Source organism: Crinia signifera, chromosome 1, assembly GCF_055691185.1.
Source record: "Crinia signifera chromosome 1, ASM5569118v1, whole genome shotgun sequence".
Lineage (NCBI taxonomy): Eukaryota > Metazoa > Chordata > Amphibia > Anura > Myobatrachidae > Crinia > Crinia signifera.
This window is the reverse complement of record NC_139217.1, coordinates 163,816,620-163,835,767: the sequence shown is the minus strand read 5'-3', so window position 1 is coordinate 163,835,767 and position 19,148 is coordinate 163,816,620. Positions and strand designations below refer to the sequence as shown.

The 19,148-nt window shown below is 40.1% G+C and overlaps 1 protein-coding gene across 4 annotated transcripts in view; it reads left to right on the top strand.

The window, feature by feature from the left end:
• TMEM150C (transmembrane protein 150C) overlaps nt 1–19,148 on the top strand; it is a 164,711-nt gene that overhangs the window by 85,962 nt on the left and 59,601 nt on the right. Inside the window, exons 2-3 of one of the 4 annotated variants that reach the window (XM_083175885.1) lie at nt 5,110–5,195; nt 5,670–5,752. The exons of 1 other annotated variant lie outside the window; for it this stretch is intronic. The gene's annotated coding sequence lies outside the window, so the exon portion shown is untranslated. The remainder of the gene's footprint in view (nt 1–5,109; nt 5,196–5,669; nt 5,753–19,148) is intronic. 2 more of the 4 variants (XM_083175902.1, XM_083175875.1) reach the window with 2 other exon arrangements.

The window sequence follows — 19,148 nt, the reverse complement described above, 5'->3', positions numbered from 1 at the left end:
CTGCTGGACATTCAGATCATAGTTAAACATACAGAAAACAGTGTTCTAAGGATTTCTACTCCTATGTACAGTATTAAAATAAAATGGCATGATCACTGCTGTGTCTTGCAAGAAAAAATAATGATGGTATATTTATTTATTTGCAGTTTGTTATATTGCGCAGCAACTTCCGTTATGCTTTACAATAAGAAACAGTGATAAAACAAACCGGGTAGAAACAAACCGACATTTTGTTTCTGACACTGCATATTTAGATTTAAATATAGATTTAAAAATGGCAGTAGAAATACATTTTAAATCAAGCTTTCTTGTTTTTTTCTGTTACCATTTGTAAACTATTAGTCTACAGCAGGGGATAGAGTTAATCCTGACATTAAGTGCAGGCAACCAGAAAATATAGCATTCAGCGGTGTGCATTATAATGAAAGATGGTACAGTAATCATTCATGAAATCGTTCTGGTATGTACCGCAATCTTGCATGGTCCGGGGCGAAGGTACAGTAATTCACGCCGATTTACTGTAGATTGTTGATTTTCTTAATGTCTGCCCAACCTTAAGGGATATGCTACAAGATAGGTGGGAGGGTATGATTAGGGGTTGGATAAACTGTGGGTGGAGTGGGTTTAGCATTACGGTTACAGTTAAATATGTACCAAAATATTTTGGGATTTTGAACGATGGGATTCCGCTGTCAGCATTCTGTCGAATGGGATTCTATGCACTGGGATATCTATACCCCCCTCCCCTTCTTATCCTCAATATTTATAATAGAAAACTTGTGTTTAATCCCACAGTTATTTAAAAAAATAAATCAATTTTTCCAAGTAAATGTAATAGCCTGCAAGTTGTAGACAGCCTCAGGATTTCAAAAATGGTAAACCTATAGATTTAACATTGCATTATTTTAAAAGGCCAAAACCAAGTTGGTTTTGCATTTTAAATTATTGCTGCTTTAAATCTAGCTTATACATTTTAGAGATCCCGCTATTGCTCTTGCTTCTAAAGAGGCGTCTTCTGCCCCCATCCACATCCTCCCCATTTAGAGCTGCATTGAGATATTAGGGAGTTACAGAAACATCTTACGGTACTTCTGTAGTTTCACGGCGCCAGTCCCCTCGCTTCGCTCGCCCACGCTGCGGGCTCGGTGGCTCGCTACGCTCACCACGCTATTTAAAATCAACTCCATGCCAACATGGATAGTGGGGGTATGAACTATCCATGTTGGCATGGAGTTAAGATACTTTTTTTGACATATTTTGTGGTGAGCGTAGAACCCGGAAGTAGCACGGCGCAATGCTGGCGCCGTGAAACTACAGAAGTACCCATTTTACATATATTTAATTGATGACTGAGAGAAACATTAAAATACAAAGGATAAAAATATACTTTGTACACATTTGGTGGGACTGTTGCTCACTTAGCCCATTTTTGCGAAATGTTATTTAAATCTCTAGGTGGATCGTGGGTCCGAATGTCCCCTCTGAGCCTGCTTTTTGGCTTCTGACAACGTATTAAAAACTTCTCTATTAAAATTCCTTAACAGTTCCGCCAAAGTGGTCATTCCTGTTCAGTGGCGAAGTACTGCTCCACCCACCATGTACATGTTCATGGAAAAGATGTGACACTGGAAAGCCAACAGAGGTTTACAGCCACATGGTTACCATGGTGACTATGACTTAAGCATGAGTCCTATATTTCGGGCTTTACATCATGCCTACTTATCGATACGATGAGGACACCCAACTCTTTGTAGGGTTTGTTATGATTTTCGGAAAAACCATACTATCCCTCCACCCCTGCCCTTTCTCTTGTCTCTTCATGTCTTTCTTTCCTAGTTTCTCTCTTGTCTTATTTATCTGTTCTCTGCTCATATGTAAAATATTTTATTGTTCAAGCGGGATTTGATTTATGATCAGGTTGCTTGTATTTTCTGAGCCATTATTTCAGATTTTAAATGTCATTCTATCATCATCTTACTTTTGATTAACAGCCGTGACTCATTTAATTGCATTGTATCTCACTGTATTGTCTGCTTATTTGTTTAAACTGTTTATTATGTCAAACTTGAATTAACATTTATTGTGGAAAAAAAACAATATATATACTTTGTCCCTAACTCCCCTTAGCACAGTAAGGCCCTTTTAGATATAAGCCTTGGCTTTATTCCAGCTGGGCCCTGGGACACTGAGTATAGGTTGAAGCTGGGTTTTTCTGTACTTACCCTTGTTCACACATGGGTGACAACATGGGTTATTACTGGGTCATCACACTTTGTACCGCATCTGGATCTTCCCGTGACCCGGCTCTTTCGTCTTAAGCCCCACATACACTAGGTGATGTAATGAACTATATCATTTTGGCACTTCTGAACGATATCATTCATGATATCGCCCAGTGTGTATACTCTACCCAACAGCCGATGCGCTCACCCCTGGGAAGTTAACTACCCCTCCGTCATATGTGCATGCTGCAAGACTGTTGCTGATATTGGCAGCAGCGGGGATTGCCTTATGTGTACAGACGTTTACAGTGGACGCTTGGAGATAAGGTAATCTCAAAGAGCTACAATTAATGCCATTAACTTTCTTTTGCATATGTGACGTCCTACACCTTTTCCTTTTTGGTCATTTGGAACTATATATTTAACATGGCTAAGAAGTAACATTTTTTTCGGCCACAAAAGAACTAGTATAAAGTAGCAGATTAAATAAGCATATTTTACAAAAAATCAGAAGGCGTGGCTAAATCGCAGGTTAAATTGAATTGCTTATTTGGCCATACAGCTAAATTGGGGAAAGTTGTATGCGGACACATCTGTAGGCATTGTTTTGATAACCCAGGTCATATCTTTCGGACCCAGGTAGATAGTTTTGCCAGTAAGTCTGGTCAATTGCAGGGTCGTGGACCTGGGATTGTAAACCTGGGTCAGACCCTTTCAGAATAAGCCGGACCGGAGTTGATGCACGGGAAATGTAAGAAATCCAGGTTTGTTGTCCAAAAAAGGATATTAGATGTAAATAGCACAACAAATTCCCACAGCTTCATATGTATTGTATCCTAAATAATATTCTAAATGGCTGTCTGGGCAACTCTTGATTCTATTATTTCCTTCATCAGTGCTTACCATAGAAGTGGTCTGTTATCTCTGCTGTGAATTGGTTATGTTTGTGCTAGCAATACTATAATATATGTATCAGTATTTGATCTCCTATTTCCCATCTTTCAATGTGACCTTTTAAGTATCTCTTTGATCACCCTCATGATTAAGCTCTGTCAAATAAACCAGACTTTAGATTATGATTCTCATTTTTTTTCTATCTACCTTGCCAATAAAGGATATAAAGAAATCAAGCCATCCTGTCTGGGCTTAATTGGCTCTAAAGTGAAAATTATTTCTGCTCAGATGATGATTTCCCCATAGTTTGCTCTCTCTTATTTGCTTCCCTCCGGTTTGCTTGCTGTACTGCCATTTCTATCAAGTGAGTAAAGATGATCTTTCATAATACTTTATATCCTTGAAACATTCCTCTGCCCTGCTGGAGGACATTCTCTCTCCCTTAGTAAATCATATAATGTTTCTTTGGAAGGCAGACAGTGGTAAAGCATCTGGAATACCTCTGGCGTATCTATCTCAGTAGTTGCTCTTTGGTTACTTTGGCAGCACTTTCATGATCTGCTTCCGGCATTGATATTGATGCCCTGCAGCCATAAATCATGGTAGTCTGCTTTTTCAGGAAAACATTTGCCAATTTGAATGGCACAGGACAGAGTAGAATAATGTGTGCTGGATGATAAAGTGCATTTAATATACATCCCAGCACCAAACAAGTTACCTTGCCATTTTGAATGACATCTTTATGTATTGCTGAGACAGATTGATAGCTGAGACTATTTCAGTAGCAGCTCTTTGGTTCTCAGCTCTTTAAAGTGCTCCCTGCAGTGAGAATCGGTGGCTTTATAATCTTTCAAAGGGATTCGCCCATCCATGAAGAAAGCGGATTGTACTATGATAAACTGGTCCTTTTCACAGCCTTGTGCTACAAAATGCAAGCGTCTGCATCCTAATGGATTTCTTAGTCCACAGTATCTTCTTAAGTTCTTTAACCTTTTCCTGGACATTTCCGCTTGCTCTGAAATTAGTTTTTTAATTACTCTTGTTTATTGTCATTTTATGACAGAGCCATACTTTGTCATACATAAGGATTTATCACATTTGATATCATTCCCTGAGTGCCCAGCTGTTAAGGCACTGACGGAATACACATGGTTTTGCTTTGTAAATGAATGCCTCTTTAAGAAAAAGAAAAAAAGGTCAGAGTTCGACCAGCATCACATTAATTGTTTGTTTTTCTATATATTGATCTGGAGTTATGTTGATGGTAACGGATGTTGGTGGTGTTGATGGATTGCCTGATAGCAGGGTTGGTCTGGCCCAGAGGGGCACAGGGGAAATCCCAGGCGGGCCCCACTGCCTAGGGCCCCTCCCCCTCCTATAGGGATCAGGTTCTAGACTGTTCACTTGAATTAGAAATTATGCTGCACAGGACTATGGTGTATTTTCTATAGTGAACTGCTGTTATTAATCTGCTATTATTAAACTGGTACATTATAATGCATTACATTACATATACATTACCAGTATTTAATTTATATATTTATTAAAGGTCCCCAGCCCATGCACTCTCTAATGATTAGATATACCAATGTGGTGGCTGGCCACACCCCCTCCAGAGACTAGCCACACCTCTAAACATGGGTCCCTACCATTGAATACCATTGAATACCCCAGGTGGGCTCTTCATGCTAAATTAAATGGAATTTCTTTATGGTTATAGCCTATTTATCAGTTCTGATTCACATCCGTGTTGCACCACGTTAGATAAAATATACCATAGCAAAGTTTTGCAATTGGCAAACATGGTGATTATTCTTGATTCTTGCATAATACATCCACAATAGTTCCAGGACAACTGAGTTCGGGGAGGGGAGGGGGGAGTACACTTTAAATGAAACTGAAACATTAGGGGCCCCAATAGATATATAAAGTTGCTCTTGACATTCAGTGGTAATAAATGAACTCTGAAGGCTGTTTGGTCTCTCCTATTTAGCTTATTATCGGGATCATTTGTGGATCCAATAGTTTTGATCTGATTCTGAATAGCTCCAGCTCTGATTATTGGTAACATACAATAAGGTTAGTGTTACATTTTTATCAATATTTTCAGAATTACACTGTAAACATAAACTGCAGACCCTGAATTGTTACAAGAATAGAATAACAAAAAAAAAATCAATCTAATTTTTTAAGGTGGAAAATGTTGGAATGATTGTACAAGTCCTCTCTGAGAATAACTGGCAGGCTTTTGTTTCTTTGTGGAGAGGCAAATTGTTGATGTTATCGGCCTGAAATGTCAGTAGATCAATGGGTAGAAATCCAGATTAATGCCATAGTAAGATAAATGAATGACAGCATTGCAGTTAACATTTTGGAAACGACAAAACTGATGTCCAATTACTAACCGCAGAATTGTAGTTAAAAGGAATTCACATGATACTTATGTATAAGGATTGAACAAAGGGATGATAAAATACAGCAATTCTAACCCAGATATGCTGCAGTATTAATCAAATGTGAGTAACACAAGAACTTTCTCTTTGTTTCTCTTAGGTGATTGTCTCTGTGATGATTAAGAGATTTCATTCAGCTACTGCAAGTTCCAGAGCTCTGTAAACCGGCTGCTCCCCAAAAAGGTTAGTTCAGATTAAACATACTTGTACTTTAAAACAAGAACCAACTGTTACTTTTAAATGACGTTATTATTCTATTTTAAGAACCTTTTTCTGCTGGTTTGAAACAGGATGCTCTGTTATGCTTTATACAGGGTTATTAGGGATTGGTTTTGAGTTGGCTGCACAAACATTATAGCAGCCCTTATTGATAGCAATAAATGCAAATATGGCAATAATATATTGATCTGCTACAGCTCCATGTAAACATACTGTATGTATGGTCAGTATCCTCTTGTAACCTCCTATGTTATTGCATACCTCCCAACATTGTCAATTTACAAATTCCGTCACAATGGGGGCATGCGCACACCATCTACTCCCCTCTCCTGCCTTCTTAATTTTGTGTTATAGAGTTTTCATCCTTCTGTACGTAACCTGTCGTTTTTCACTAATTTGGTTAAACTTGTTGCACCAGGAATCTGAATTCTGAAGCAACAGCATATTATTTTTTTTACAGACTGTTATGTCATCCAGTATATATATCCTTAAATGATCCAAGCAATGATATAGTTAACCATATTTCCGAGCATATCATCTAGTGTATATGTAATATATCATTAATGATGCACGCTCCATTGGGTCATTAACGACCCCCTCTGTGGTCTGTACACACAGTAAAATCCCTACTACTGTATATCCTCAAAGACAGCAAAGACGGCGTGTGTATATCGTCATGTGTGTATGGAACCCAATTTGTCAGGAGTTCCAGCCAGTTCAAGGGAGATTGTTTGACGACATTTCATTGTTTGCGGTGTCATCTAATGGGTACCCAGCTTTAGATTGGGTACTGTAACAATATTTGGCAAAAACAACCTGTCAACAGGGAATATTTAAAAACAATGTGATTAGCTGTCATAGGACCATTCTTGTTCATGCTTTTGGTCATTGTGGGGCCACATACCTGGTGAACCCAGGCCGGTTTACCCATATTCATGAGAATATCATCTTGTGTTATTACTATGATATTGTAAGAATTATTACATCTGAAAGTGCTTCCCTACCACTATTGATTTCAGTTCAGACAGGTATAAATTGCTATACAATTAAAAAACATCTGAATTCTTATTCCAATATAAATTTGTATTAAGAGTTTTGTTCTGTTACATACGGAAGGGGAGCAGGATACAGAATAAAGGAGGGGGGGGGTAGTGGGGGTACAATCCAACATACAACAGCTTATACATATCGAACTATAAGTGCAGGCACATACAGTAATTACACTGAGAATACAGATAAGAGCAATTTCAATACAAGGATTAGGTTGGTGATAAATTGGAGTAGGTTAAGTGGGTTCTACATTAGATTAAGCCATGTCAAATATTAGAGATGCCCCTTCATGTGTAGCAGCATACTCCCTCCAACAGGACCAGGTCACTAGGGGAGAGGAGGATTCGGATGAGGGGGGTAATCCCATTGTTTCCATTTGGAACGAATGGTGGAGTTTCCTGACTATTTTGCTAAGAGGGGGGGGGGGGGAGGTTCCTTCCACTCTTGTGCTATAGCTGCCCGAGTGGCTATGAACAAGTGGCCTAAGACGTAACATTTGGCTTGTGGGACAGCTGGAGGGTAGAGGTGCAACAGCGCAGGGAGGGGGGCCTTCTCGATCGGAGCTCCAATAACTTTGGAGGCGAGGTTAAAAACCTCCCCCCATAGTTGTCTTATTTTCGGGCAGGCCCAGAAGATGTGATAGGTGTCACCGATCTCGCCACATTCTCTCCAGCATAAGTCGGACGTTGAGGGCCAGATTTTGTGCAGTTTGGCAGGGGTGAAGTATAGATCTTGTAGGAGTTTGTAGTGCATTTCAAGATGGTTACTACATTTAGATATTCTATGTGAAGCTAGATAAATTCTTTCCCATTGATGTTGGGAAAAGGAGCACTCTAGTGCGCCTTCCCATTTGATTTGGGTAGTGGATTTATCCTCCGCGGTGTCAGCCTGCCTCTCTGAATACCAGAAGCTTATTGATCCTCTTGAGTTTCCAAGGGTTAATTTTGTAAGTATTCTAGGGGGAGGTAGCAGAATTGGTCCTGAAGATCTCACTACACTTCTTAGCCAATGGGCAATCCGGCCATAGGTGAAGAGTTCCTTATCGGGTAGGGTGAATTGATCCTGAAGGGAACTAAAGGGAGTAATGGAAACTCCATCTATCAAGGTAGCGATAGTGTCAATGCCACATGTTATCCAGGTAGAGAGGTTTATATTGGGTAATAATTTTGATAGGGCATGTAGAGAGAGGTTGCGAGAGGGGAGGGAGACTATTTTGGTAGATATAAAACATCTGAATTCTTATACAATCCTTTATATTAATAATTTATGTTATAAAAAAGAAATTTGCAAACCAAGTCAGAGAAATATTTAACACATTTTTGAAACCACTATTTACTAACAGAGTGCAAAAGTGTTGCAAACCTATATTAGCCAGTCATTTTCCTTAATTGTCTAACAAGCTGGTTAAAGTTGATTGCTGATTGATTGCATATTAGCACTAATAAATACCCACTAATGAGTGTTCCATGTAACTGGGAAGCCTATGGACTACTACTATTAACTTTGTTTTTAAGCATGCATTTAGATAACAGAGAATGTAAATGTATATACTCCTATGTACCCATGTACTCAGGTACTTATTAACTATGAAGACTAGAGCTTTACTACATGGAACAACCCATGTACCGTAATCTCTATCCTCATAAACAAACTCTGTTATTACTACCCTGTATCTTTCTATAACCACCTGGTATACCACCTCTCTGTCCTTCTGTACACAACATGTAATTACCGTTCTGTTTATTTCTACAGTGCATCACTTGGTTCACCAGCTTTTATTACTACTATCCACTATTCTACACCACTTGGTACACCACTGGCTATTACTACTCTCCACCTCTTTATGGGTTCCTATATATATATATAGATAGACAGTGTGTAGATAAACAGTCAATAAGCTGACCTCATCAACAGGTAAAAGGTTAACTGTGTCTAAGGTTGACAGGTGCAACAAGTTGACATGACAATGGTTGCACTAATTGTGGTCACAAATTGTGAAATGGAAAAAGTTTTTATACAAAACATAAAAACATGATCAGCTCTGTTTTTGCCTGTCTCGATGTCTCAACAATGATTTGAAGATAGCTTTTTAGATAGAAGAATAAATCCATTTGGCCGATCTGTTCAATTTCAGACATTTGCCAAATTTTTGTTGTTAAAGGTGATCGTCCCAGTATACTAAAAATTCTAAATTTGATTACAGTAGCAAGCAATGGATAACCAGACCAATCACAGTGCATTAAACAGAAAGAAGCAAATATCACACCATCAACAAAAGTCTTATAACAGGAATTTGCAGACTGTTGGACACTTATGTTTACTGAATTATACTGTATAAAAACCACTGGATGCGCCCTGATCCGGTAATTTATGAAATGTGCTCAACAGGTACCCCAGTACACCATGGATTTTCACCAATACACGAGAAAGTCTATCTGGTGAATTTCAATATGCAAATTTACGAATTGCTCTTGACAGAGACATTCTTAGCCTAAACGTGTGAAGAGGAGGAAAAGTCACACAGCTTACAGTTATAAAAGTCCAACCAACTACCGTTTTAGAATCGTCCCATGCTATAAATATAAAATACAGTACATATACAATTTTTACTAAAATATTGCTTAGCCCCATTTAGAGTTTCAATGATTCCTGTGACTTATGAGACATTGGCACTGTCTATCATAAAGCACTTTTCTGTAAAGTATTTATTATTAACGTTATAAAACAAGACTCTGAGGTTGTTCTCAGTCATTTGTGAAGTGGGCACACAGGGGCAGATGTATTAAGCCTTAACAAGAGATAAATGCAAGGGTGATAAGGAGAGATAAATGTCCAGCCAATCACCTGCCAACTGCCATGTTACAGGCTGTGTTTGAAAAAAGTCAGTAAGGAGCTGATTGGCTGGATGTTTATCTCTCCTTATCACCCTTACATTTATCTCTTGTTAAGGCTTAATACATCTGCCCCATTATGTGCTCTCCCTCACACTTCTATCCCACTGCTCGGAGATGGTCAGAGCTGTATGGATGGAACACCAATCCTGTAACACTGGGAGATGCATTTGTAATGGTTGGATTCTGCTTTCTGTAGCTGCGACAATCTCATGAGAGGTGGCTTCTCTTCTGCTGTGGACATTATAATAACTGCTGTCATTATCGTATGGAGCGGTAGCCAAATCCTCCACAAACCCATGCCAATCTGGTCTAATGTAGCAATAAAAAACTTTTAGTACTCAACCTGTATTACCTCTTTTGACTTGCCTTTGTAATTTTCCCCTAGATATTGAGTGATAAAGTCACTTTATACTAGATTCATAAAGCAGTTTCTGCTGCTGAAGGGGAAATGGAGAATAGCTCTGGAGGAGCAGCTGATCTCTTTTGGATTGTTGGCTAAGAAGAAATAGCCTAGCTTTATAAATCCCCATTATTCATGCCAAACATAGCAGAAGACTCAGTCCAACACAAACACACAAAGGCACAATTCTCAGATCTATTAAAAACAGCAGTGACGGTTACAAACAATTCAAATAAGCATTTCTCCATCTTATTATGTTGCCCTATTTTTTACCCATGCATGCCTTGTTCACTGACAGTATGCTGGTATCCTATTAGCAGTGGTAATCCCTGGTATTTATAGGAGATTAAGCACTTGAAGCATATTCCGTGGAAAGATACCCTTCCAGTTGTCTATAACACATGGGATCAGGATTTTATCCTGGATCCCATGTGTTGTCATACACAATGCCTGATTCCAAATTGATGGCTAATGTGAGAATACGCAAATTCAGCAATTATCACTTCACATGCACAAGGCTAAATAGCGATAGAAAATGCATATGGATCATAATAGAAATCCCCTCAAAGTTTGAGTGACAGGAAGCTGGCGTTTGGGAGAGGACATGTTTTCTGTGTGTGTCTGAAGGCCCAGGCGTTTTTGAGGTCTGGGATGTCAGCGATGACCACTCCCAGCCTGTCCCAGTCACAGATTAATGGAAGCCTCAGACCTACACACATTGGCACGGACAGTAAAATCGTTTTGAAAGGTCATGAATTGCGCATGGATCTGCAAGTGGATGCTGATTAGGGATCCATTCACAATTCTCTCAGAATTTTGCAAAGGGCAGTTACTCTTTAAGGGTGGGATGTTCTAACATCCGCAGACCTCCAACGCCCCTCTTCCCCGGGTACTGCATTGTTAATGATCGCATATGCTCTAATATATGCGATTATTAACGCAAAGGGACAGCTCTTGCGATAAGAGCTGGCCCTTGCGATGCCGGTCGGCCGCAGGGCATGCTGGGAGGGATCCTTGACAGATCCTTCACACAGCACTGCAGTAAGAAGTCCATAGCTTCTGCAGGGGATGGCCAGCTAATGCTGGCAATTCCCTCAGCAGCGCTGACACTGCAGAGGGGGGTTAGAGACTACAGAAATGCGGTAAAAATCCTGATAACGGGTTTTTACAGCATTTCTGGTTTAGAGCATCCCACCCTAAGTCTGGGTGGCAGCTATCTAGTCTACTGCAAATTCTCAAATTAGGGATCAACTGAGTCAGGCCCAATAATGGGTATTTTTTCTGCCAAAAAAGAGCTAGAATTGGATAGTCTGATAATGACCATTGGGCTAACATAATGATAATAGCTTGTTTGTTTTTTGCCAAAAAATGATTGCATGTATTAGGATATCGGCCTTAGTGCAAACCTTCCTTTATCTTATCACCCTTGGCTTGCTCTGTTGTAGTCCCAAATGTCCTTTTACTATCAAGGTCCTGAGGCATCTGCGTAATGTAGACAGTCCTGATGGAAAACCATTTGCTTAGGCCCTAAAGCACACTGAAATGAGAATCAGTGGTGATATAGCTGTCCGCTCCTGATACTGCCACATCCTTGTACTAACGCTGTTTCCACTATTGACTGTCGACCAATAGTGGTCGACCTTTTCACTGTCAAACTAATTACTGTCGACCTTATGACCCATACCTTTTGATCCTGTAAATATCCCAGTGGCTGTTCATTTAGTATATATTAGCCCATCTTTACATCACATCACTAGCGTACCATTCTGAATCAGGCCCATTGTGAATTTTTTTAAATCATTCTCCTTTATGTACCACCTCCCTGTTTTCCTGGATATGCCTTTGCTCTGTTTATGTGTGCACTGGCTTCCGCTATTTACTGCATACTGTAACTCTCTAGCAGTTTCCATTATGACTTCATGCAGAGCTGCTACTAGGCATAGGCAAATGCTAGGGGCATCTGGGCAGGCCTGGCATCTAAATTCTAATTAGCAATTTTGAGCTGTAATGGTGGATGGCAGCCAGAAAACAGCAACAGGCAGCCAGAAGACATCAAATAAAGTAAGTGTGGTGTCTGGAGAGACACTTGTGTTGGCTAGGACCAGAGTCTGCAGGGATTCAGTCATCTAGATTTAGATATTAGGTTCCAGACTGTGCATGTGAATTATACACTATACATAGCTGACATGAACAGGTTTATACGGTATTCTCTACATTGCATTATTTTAGTAAATTATCATGCTTTTTGGGAAAGTAATACTATCTGGCTTTTAGCTGAAATTTAAATGCATTGCCATGCAAATTCCCGGGTCAAGCATTTCTACCTGGGTTCTTTTCTAGTGTGAAAGGGTCAACTCGGGTCGACATTCCCTGGTCTTTGAAGACCAGGGAATGTCGACCCTTTCACACTAGAAAAATAACCCTGTTATACCCCTTTTACACCAGAGGTTGGACCCAGGATATTGCCGCTCCAGTCCGGGGCAGGGCATGGTGTAAATGGGCTGAAAAAAAATAACACGGGTACTGTTCCCCGGGAATCTGACCCGGCAAATGTTCAGGGTCGGACACGGGGCTTATCCGGGGCTCAGGGTGGTGTAAATGGTCATTATCCGGGTTATTTGGTGGGTAGAGGGGCACGAAGAGCTGATTGGTGCTTCTGCGGCTCTGGCAGATGATGTCATCTGCTGGAGACCCGCACAGGGCACATGTAGCAGCGCAGCAGCAGCGTTACCACGCTCTGTGCTGCAAGCACACTCCACACTGTGTTTACAGCCTCATCTGCTGCAGCACACACTGGCTGTCACGCAGTGTGTTCCACTTTGGCTGACCCCAAACCTGATCTGCACCATCATGTCTGCAACTGCAACACAGTTACTCCGTCTGCCATCTTTGCTGCAATGCTGGGAGCAGAACCCACCCCCTCCCTTTTCCCTTTCTTGTGACCTCATCTCAAACAGCCCAAAGGTCCATTTTTAATGACACCAGCAAGGAAAGACAGGGCTGATCCGTTTTCAGTGTGAAAGGACCTTACCCGGGAATAACCCGGATTGAATTGCAGTGTAAATGGGGTCTGAGGCAGGGCATGCCCTGGCAATTTCCCGTGTTCGATTTCCCGGGTCCTACCCGGTATTCTGGTGTAAAAGTGGTATTATAAGACAAAATTACTGTGTTAAAATGCTTGTTTTCTGTAACATTACAGGCAAGATTTAATGCTGCACGAGTTCACCGGCACTGCGAGATGTTCATTAAATCTCGCCCTACATGTCTGTAGGAGTAGGATTTTTTGTAGAAAGAGCTTGGATTGCATATAAACTATATTTAAAGCTTTGCAAGCAGTGCATACAGTACTAGCAGATTGTCCGGCTTCTTCCTGCAATGTAATAAACGTGTTTCAGTCTCAGAACAAGACTACAAAGCAGTTGGATGTTTGCACATAAACCTTTTACTCTTCCCTTAAGCACGCTTCCACAGACTAGACTCTTACATCATTGCTGTAGGACACCAAGGAGTCCTATGCCTGTATTTTATACCCAAGGAAAATGACAGCATATGTGAGGAAAAGGCAGTTATCTACTTCATTTATTATGGTCAGACTATAAAAGCTCAGGTTTCTTATGCGTTCGCAAGTATGTCGTTTTATTCTCCATTTAGAAAGTTCAGTGCTTGATTTAATATTTAACTAAAATATTTCAATAAAATAAATGATTACAGCTGACAAGTACAGTGTGATGTCACACTTTGGTGAAAATAAACTTAACTTAAATGATATATAGATTATTTATCTGTCTTGTAATGCTGCATATATCATATGTATTTATTGTTCTGTTTCTTTTAAACATCAAAACCTAAAACATGGTAGATGGATAGATAGATTTGCTCAAGCAATATTGTAGTATTAATTAACAGTTGAACAGATGGATCAGGGGGATTTGTGCCCCTCATGTGAGTCTGTGCCCAGTTGGGCTCAAGCCCAGAGGTCGGAGCAGGCTGTACTTGCGTGGGCAGCTGCCCTGGGGTGGTCTATGATTGCTTTAGCACAGGCTTTGAACAGGCAGAGAGATGACTTGGTAAAATCTCCTAGGCCTTTTTCCTCCTCTCAACCTTCTGTGGGCTCTATTACTCCGTCTCAGGGGGTCCCTGCTTTACTGCAGGGTATGTAGCACAAAAGTGGAAGCAAGGAAGATGCAAACAAATACTGAGCAGTGAACATAAATCAGTAGTTTCTTAAAAGAAAGAATTGCAGATTATCTCCAATCCAGCAATTTACAGGATCACAAACAGCATAGATTTACTCTGGGGAGATCATGTCAAATAAACCTTATTAGAATAGAAACATAGAAACATAGAATTTAGCGGCAAATAAGAACCATTTGGCCCATCTAGTCTGCCCCTTTTTTTTACCCTTCAGGTAATCTCAACCCTTTTTAATCCTTATTTATTTGTAAGGATATTAATATGCCTATCCCAAGCATGTTTAAATTGTTCTACTGTCTTAGCCTCTACCACCTTTGATGGGAGGCTATTCCTCTTATCCACTACCCTTTCTGTGAAGTAATTCTTTCTAACATTTCCCCTGAACCTACCTCCCTCCAGTTTCAGTGCATGTCCTCGTGTTCTATTACTTCTTTTCCTTTGAAGAAAATTTCCCTCCTGTATTATGTTAAAACCCTTGATATATTTGACGATTTCTATCATGTCCCCCCTTTCCCTTCTCTGCTCCAAACTATACATATAAGATCTTTTAGTCTTTCCAGGTAAGTTTTGTGATGTAGGCCATGCACCATTTTAGTTGCCCTTATTTGTACACTCTCCAATGTATTTATATCATTCTGAAGATATGGTATCCAGAACTATACACAGTATTATTATTGACTGGGTGACTAAAATAATAGCTAAATGAGGGGCCGTAGATGTAGCTTATCTAGACTTTAGTAAAGCTTTGGACACTGTCCCACATTGCAGACTGCTAAACAAACTCAAAAGCATGGAATTGGATACTAATGGATCTATTCTATTAACTGTAGTAAACGGAGTACAGTCAAAGGAGGGAAAGGTTACAAGTGGAGTACCCCAGGGATCTGTACTTGGACCGGTGCTTTTTAATATCTTTATTGGTGATATTGCAAATGGAATTGAGGGTAAAATGTGCCTTTTTGCAGATGACACAAAGGTATGCAACAGGGTAGACACACCAGGAGGGGTAAAACAAATGATTGATGATTTAGGCAGATTAGAGGAATGGTCAAGAGCATGGCAACTACAGTTTAATGCCAAAAAATGCAAAATCATGCACTTGGGTTGCAAAAATCCAAAGACTCAATATAGTATAAATGGCACTATAATGGAAACTACTGAGGAAGAGAGGGATCTAGGTGTCACTATTTCAGGGGACTTAAAGGCAGGTAGGCAATGTAACAAAGCAATGAAGAAGGCAAGTCAGATGCTTGGTTGCATAGGGAGAGGTATCAGCAGTAGAAAGAAATAAGTAATAATGCCACTGTATAGGTCATTGGTACGACCTCACCTAGAGTATTGTGTTCAGTTCTGGAGGCCATATCTCCAGAAGGATATAAATACATTAGAGACTGTACAAAGAAGAGCAACTAAAATGGTGCATGGCCTACATCACAAAACGTACCTGGATAGACTAAAAGATCTTAATATGTATACTTTAGAGCAGAGAAGGGAAAAGGGGACATGATAGAAACTTTCAAATATATCAAGGGTTTTAACAAGGTACAGGTGGGAGACATTCTTCACAGGAAAAGGAGCCGCAGAACACGAGGACATGCACTGAAACTAGAGGGAGGAAGATTCAGGGGAAATTTGAGGGAGAATTACTTCACAGAAAGAGTAGTAGATAAGTGGAATAGCCTCCTATCAGAGGTGGTAGAGGCAAATACAGTAGTACAATTTAAACATGCTTGGGATAGGCATATTGATATCCTTACAAAAAAATAAGGATCAAATATGGTTTGAGGTAACATGTTTAAAAAAGGGGCAGACTAGATGGGCCAAGTGGTTCTTATCTGCCGTCAAATTCTATGTTTCTATTAGAGCCGAATTAGAGTTGTTTGACAGAAAACGTCAGTTTCTGACTTTTTTTTGTAGAATCCATGATTCATCCTATTCATTTTTTTTCTGACAGGGCGAAAAACATGTGGATCGGTGGAATACCCGCCAATCCACATGCTTTTTTGGGGGGGAAAAAGGGCCAAATTCAAATGTTTCTGATAATCTCAATCCGACTTTAAAAAAAAGTCAGATTGAGGAGATGAGACAGGGGGACGGCGCCAGGTGAGCAGCAGCAGCAACACCATCAAGAGGACAGCGCCGGTTGAGCAGCAACAGCAACACCACAGGGAGGGTGGCGCCAGGTGAAAAGCAGCAGCAGCCTCTCAGGGAGGACAGCTGCTTCTGCTGCTCACCCAGCTCCATCCTCCCGCTGCTGTTGCTCACCTTGTGCTGGGCTGGGTGAGCAGCAGCAGCCAAATCCGAAAAATGGATATGGCTCAAATTCGACACTCGTATTTGGCTGCACAATTGTATCCCCAACTTCCGGTATTTTCAGTTTTCAACAAAACTGGACTGCTCGCCTGTAATCCAGTGAGTAGTCTTTATGAACCTCTCCAAGTAGCATATGCTGAAAATTACTTTTACAGTCAATTTTCACCTGTATTTTATTATTCCATATGCTTAAGTTGTGAAGTATCTAGATGGAAGATGAGGCAGTAGATGAGCAGTTTGATTATACAGGTTGAGTATCTCTTATACAAATATCCGTTATCCAAATGATTCCAAAAACCATAGTCTCCAAAATGTACTTTTATTTTTTGCTAAAAACCTACTGGGTACATCTGTAACTGGCACTACTGGGTACATCTGTAACTGGCACTACTGGGTACATCTGTAACTGGCACTACTGGGGAAATAACATGTAAATATGTGCAAGGACGTGATTGCATGGCATTCAAATTCAGTGCCTGAAATATTACACAAACTTTGTTTTATGTTTTAAAACCTTGTTTCATGCACAAATAAAATATATTTGTGCGTATTTCATGTGTTTAATGTGTTTATACAACATAAATGCAAGATACCTCATTCAAATATAAAAATATTCCAAAATATGGAATAATCCATTACCCAAAATTCTTCTGGTTCCGAGCATTTTGGATAAGGGATACTCAACCTGTATAACAAATGGATGATCAACATTTCCCATTCCAACATTGCCATATTGCATAAATGCAATTGTAGCACATAAAGAAGGCACTTTACTGAACGCAAACTTCTAATTCTAATCTAATTCTCTCTGCACATGTTACATCTGCCCCCCCCCTCCCCTGCAGTGCACATGGTATTTGCCTTTGCGAGTGAACCAGAATAAGGGCCAACTTCTAGATTAGAAGCCATCTGCTCGGCTTCGGGGCTTTTTCATTGGCTGCCTGGGAAATAGAAGCAGCCAGGGAGGTGCTAACAAACACGTCTGTGGCCAATGGGACAACCCATTGATTTGGTGATCCTGACATGTCGCAGACTGAGGCTAGCTTTTACAGCGTGAGATGTGTGGTGCATTGTAACCATTGTGAGAGGTTTGTCTACTGTCTTTCCTGTGAAGTTTGCAACCGTAGTCAAAGTATACTATAGACACTGGTCTGTGACTTTAGGGAGTTGTTTTAAACCAGTACACTGGAAATTGGCATGAGGAAATCCACAGCTGCTGCAGCTTAACATTTCTTTTATAGATTCAGACTCATAAGCAAAAAGATTACAAATGTCATACATCAAATTGATCAGTGTGAGATCTAGTAGTAAGAGAGTAGTTGTGTCCACTTCCTGTTCTTATATGTGTGAATATCACACTCATTTTGAGACAGAAAGATGCTCGATGCGGCCGAGTCACACAGGACCTGGCACACCAAGATAGTCTGTTTGGCGCAGTTGAAGCCACATTGTATGAGGACATAATTTGCAGGCAGCTTACACTATCGGTTTCTTTTTTGTTTTTTATTATTTTAGTTTTTTTTACTTTATTTGTTTATCAAACAGCCTGATAAGGTTTATAATATATTACATATAAGTGTTCATGACAAAAAGAAATGTAAGAAGAGTAATGTGTACTTTTTGTTTTTTATTTTTGCATTTCCCTTATAATAATCTATTATGTGTTCCAGTAATGTATATTTATATTGAATACATATATAATTCATATATTCTAAATGGATAGACTGCAGTTGAATTTTAAAGTTAATTTATGGTAAATTGGATGTGGGCCATGCAATGTACAGTATGTTTTATTAGTACGGAAATGGCATTGCTTAAAAATAGACAAAAGTAATAAGTATAAGCAAGAAACTGGGAACATTTACAAAGCAAAATCCAGCTGTTATGAAAATATCCAGAAGTCCACAGAGTTGTAGAACAAAATGGGGGCTTCCACCTGCTAATAGAATGTATTGGGCATAGCTAGGACCGTTTTTTGCTAGGTATGGAGTTGATACAGTTAGGGGCTGATGTGCTAGGTATGGAGTTGGTACAGTTAGGGGCTGATGTGCTAGGTATGGAGTTGGTACAGTTAGAGGCTGATGTGTTAGGTATGGAGTTGGAACAGTTAGGGGCTGATGTGTTAGGTATGGAGTTGGAACAGCTAGGGACTGATGTGTTAGGTATGGATTTGGTATGGCTAGAAGGACTAATGTAGTAGGTATGGTATAGTTTTGTGTGCAAGCGATAATTAAAATGAGATAAGGGGGGTTGTTGTATTTTAGGGTACTTCCTGCTTTGTAGGCACATACATCATGTCTTACAGGACAGGCCATATTCAGACCTGTTTGGTAGAATGCGAACAGGTAAATGCTGCCCGACCAAACATCCACCCCCCCCCCCACGCTGCGTGAATCCTTGCATTTGCATGTGAGGCGATGTGTACACTTACACACCCCCTCGCATGCAGCTGAATGGAGGAGAAATCATTCGATAGTCGCTGACCATCAAATGATTTCTGCAGCCTTTA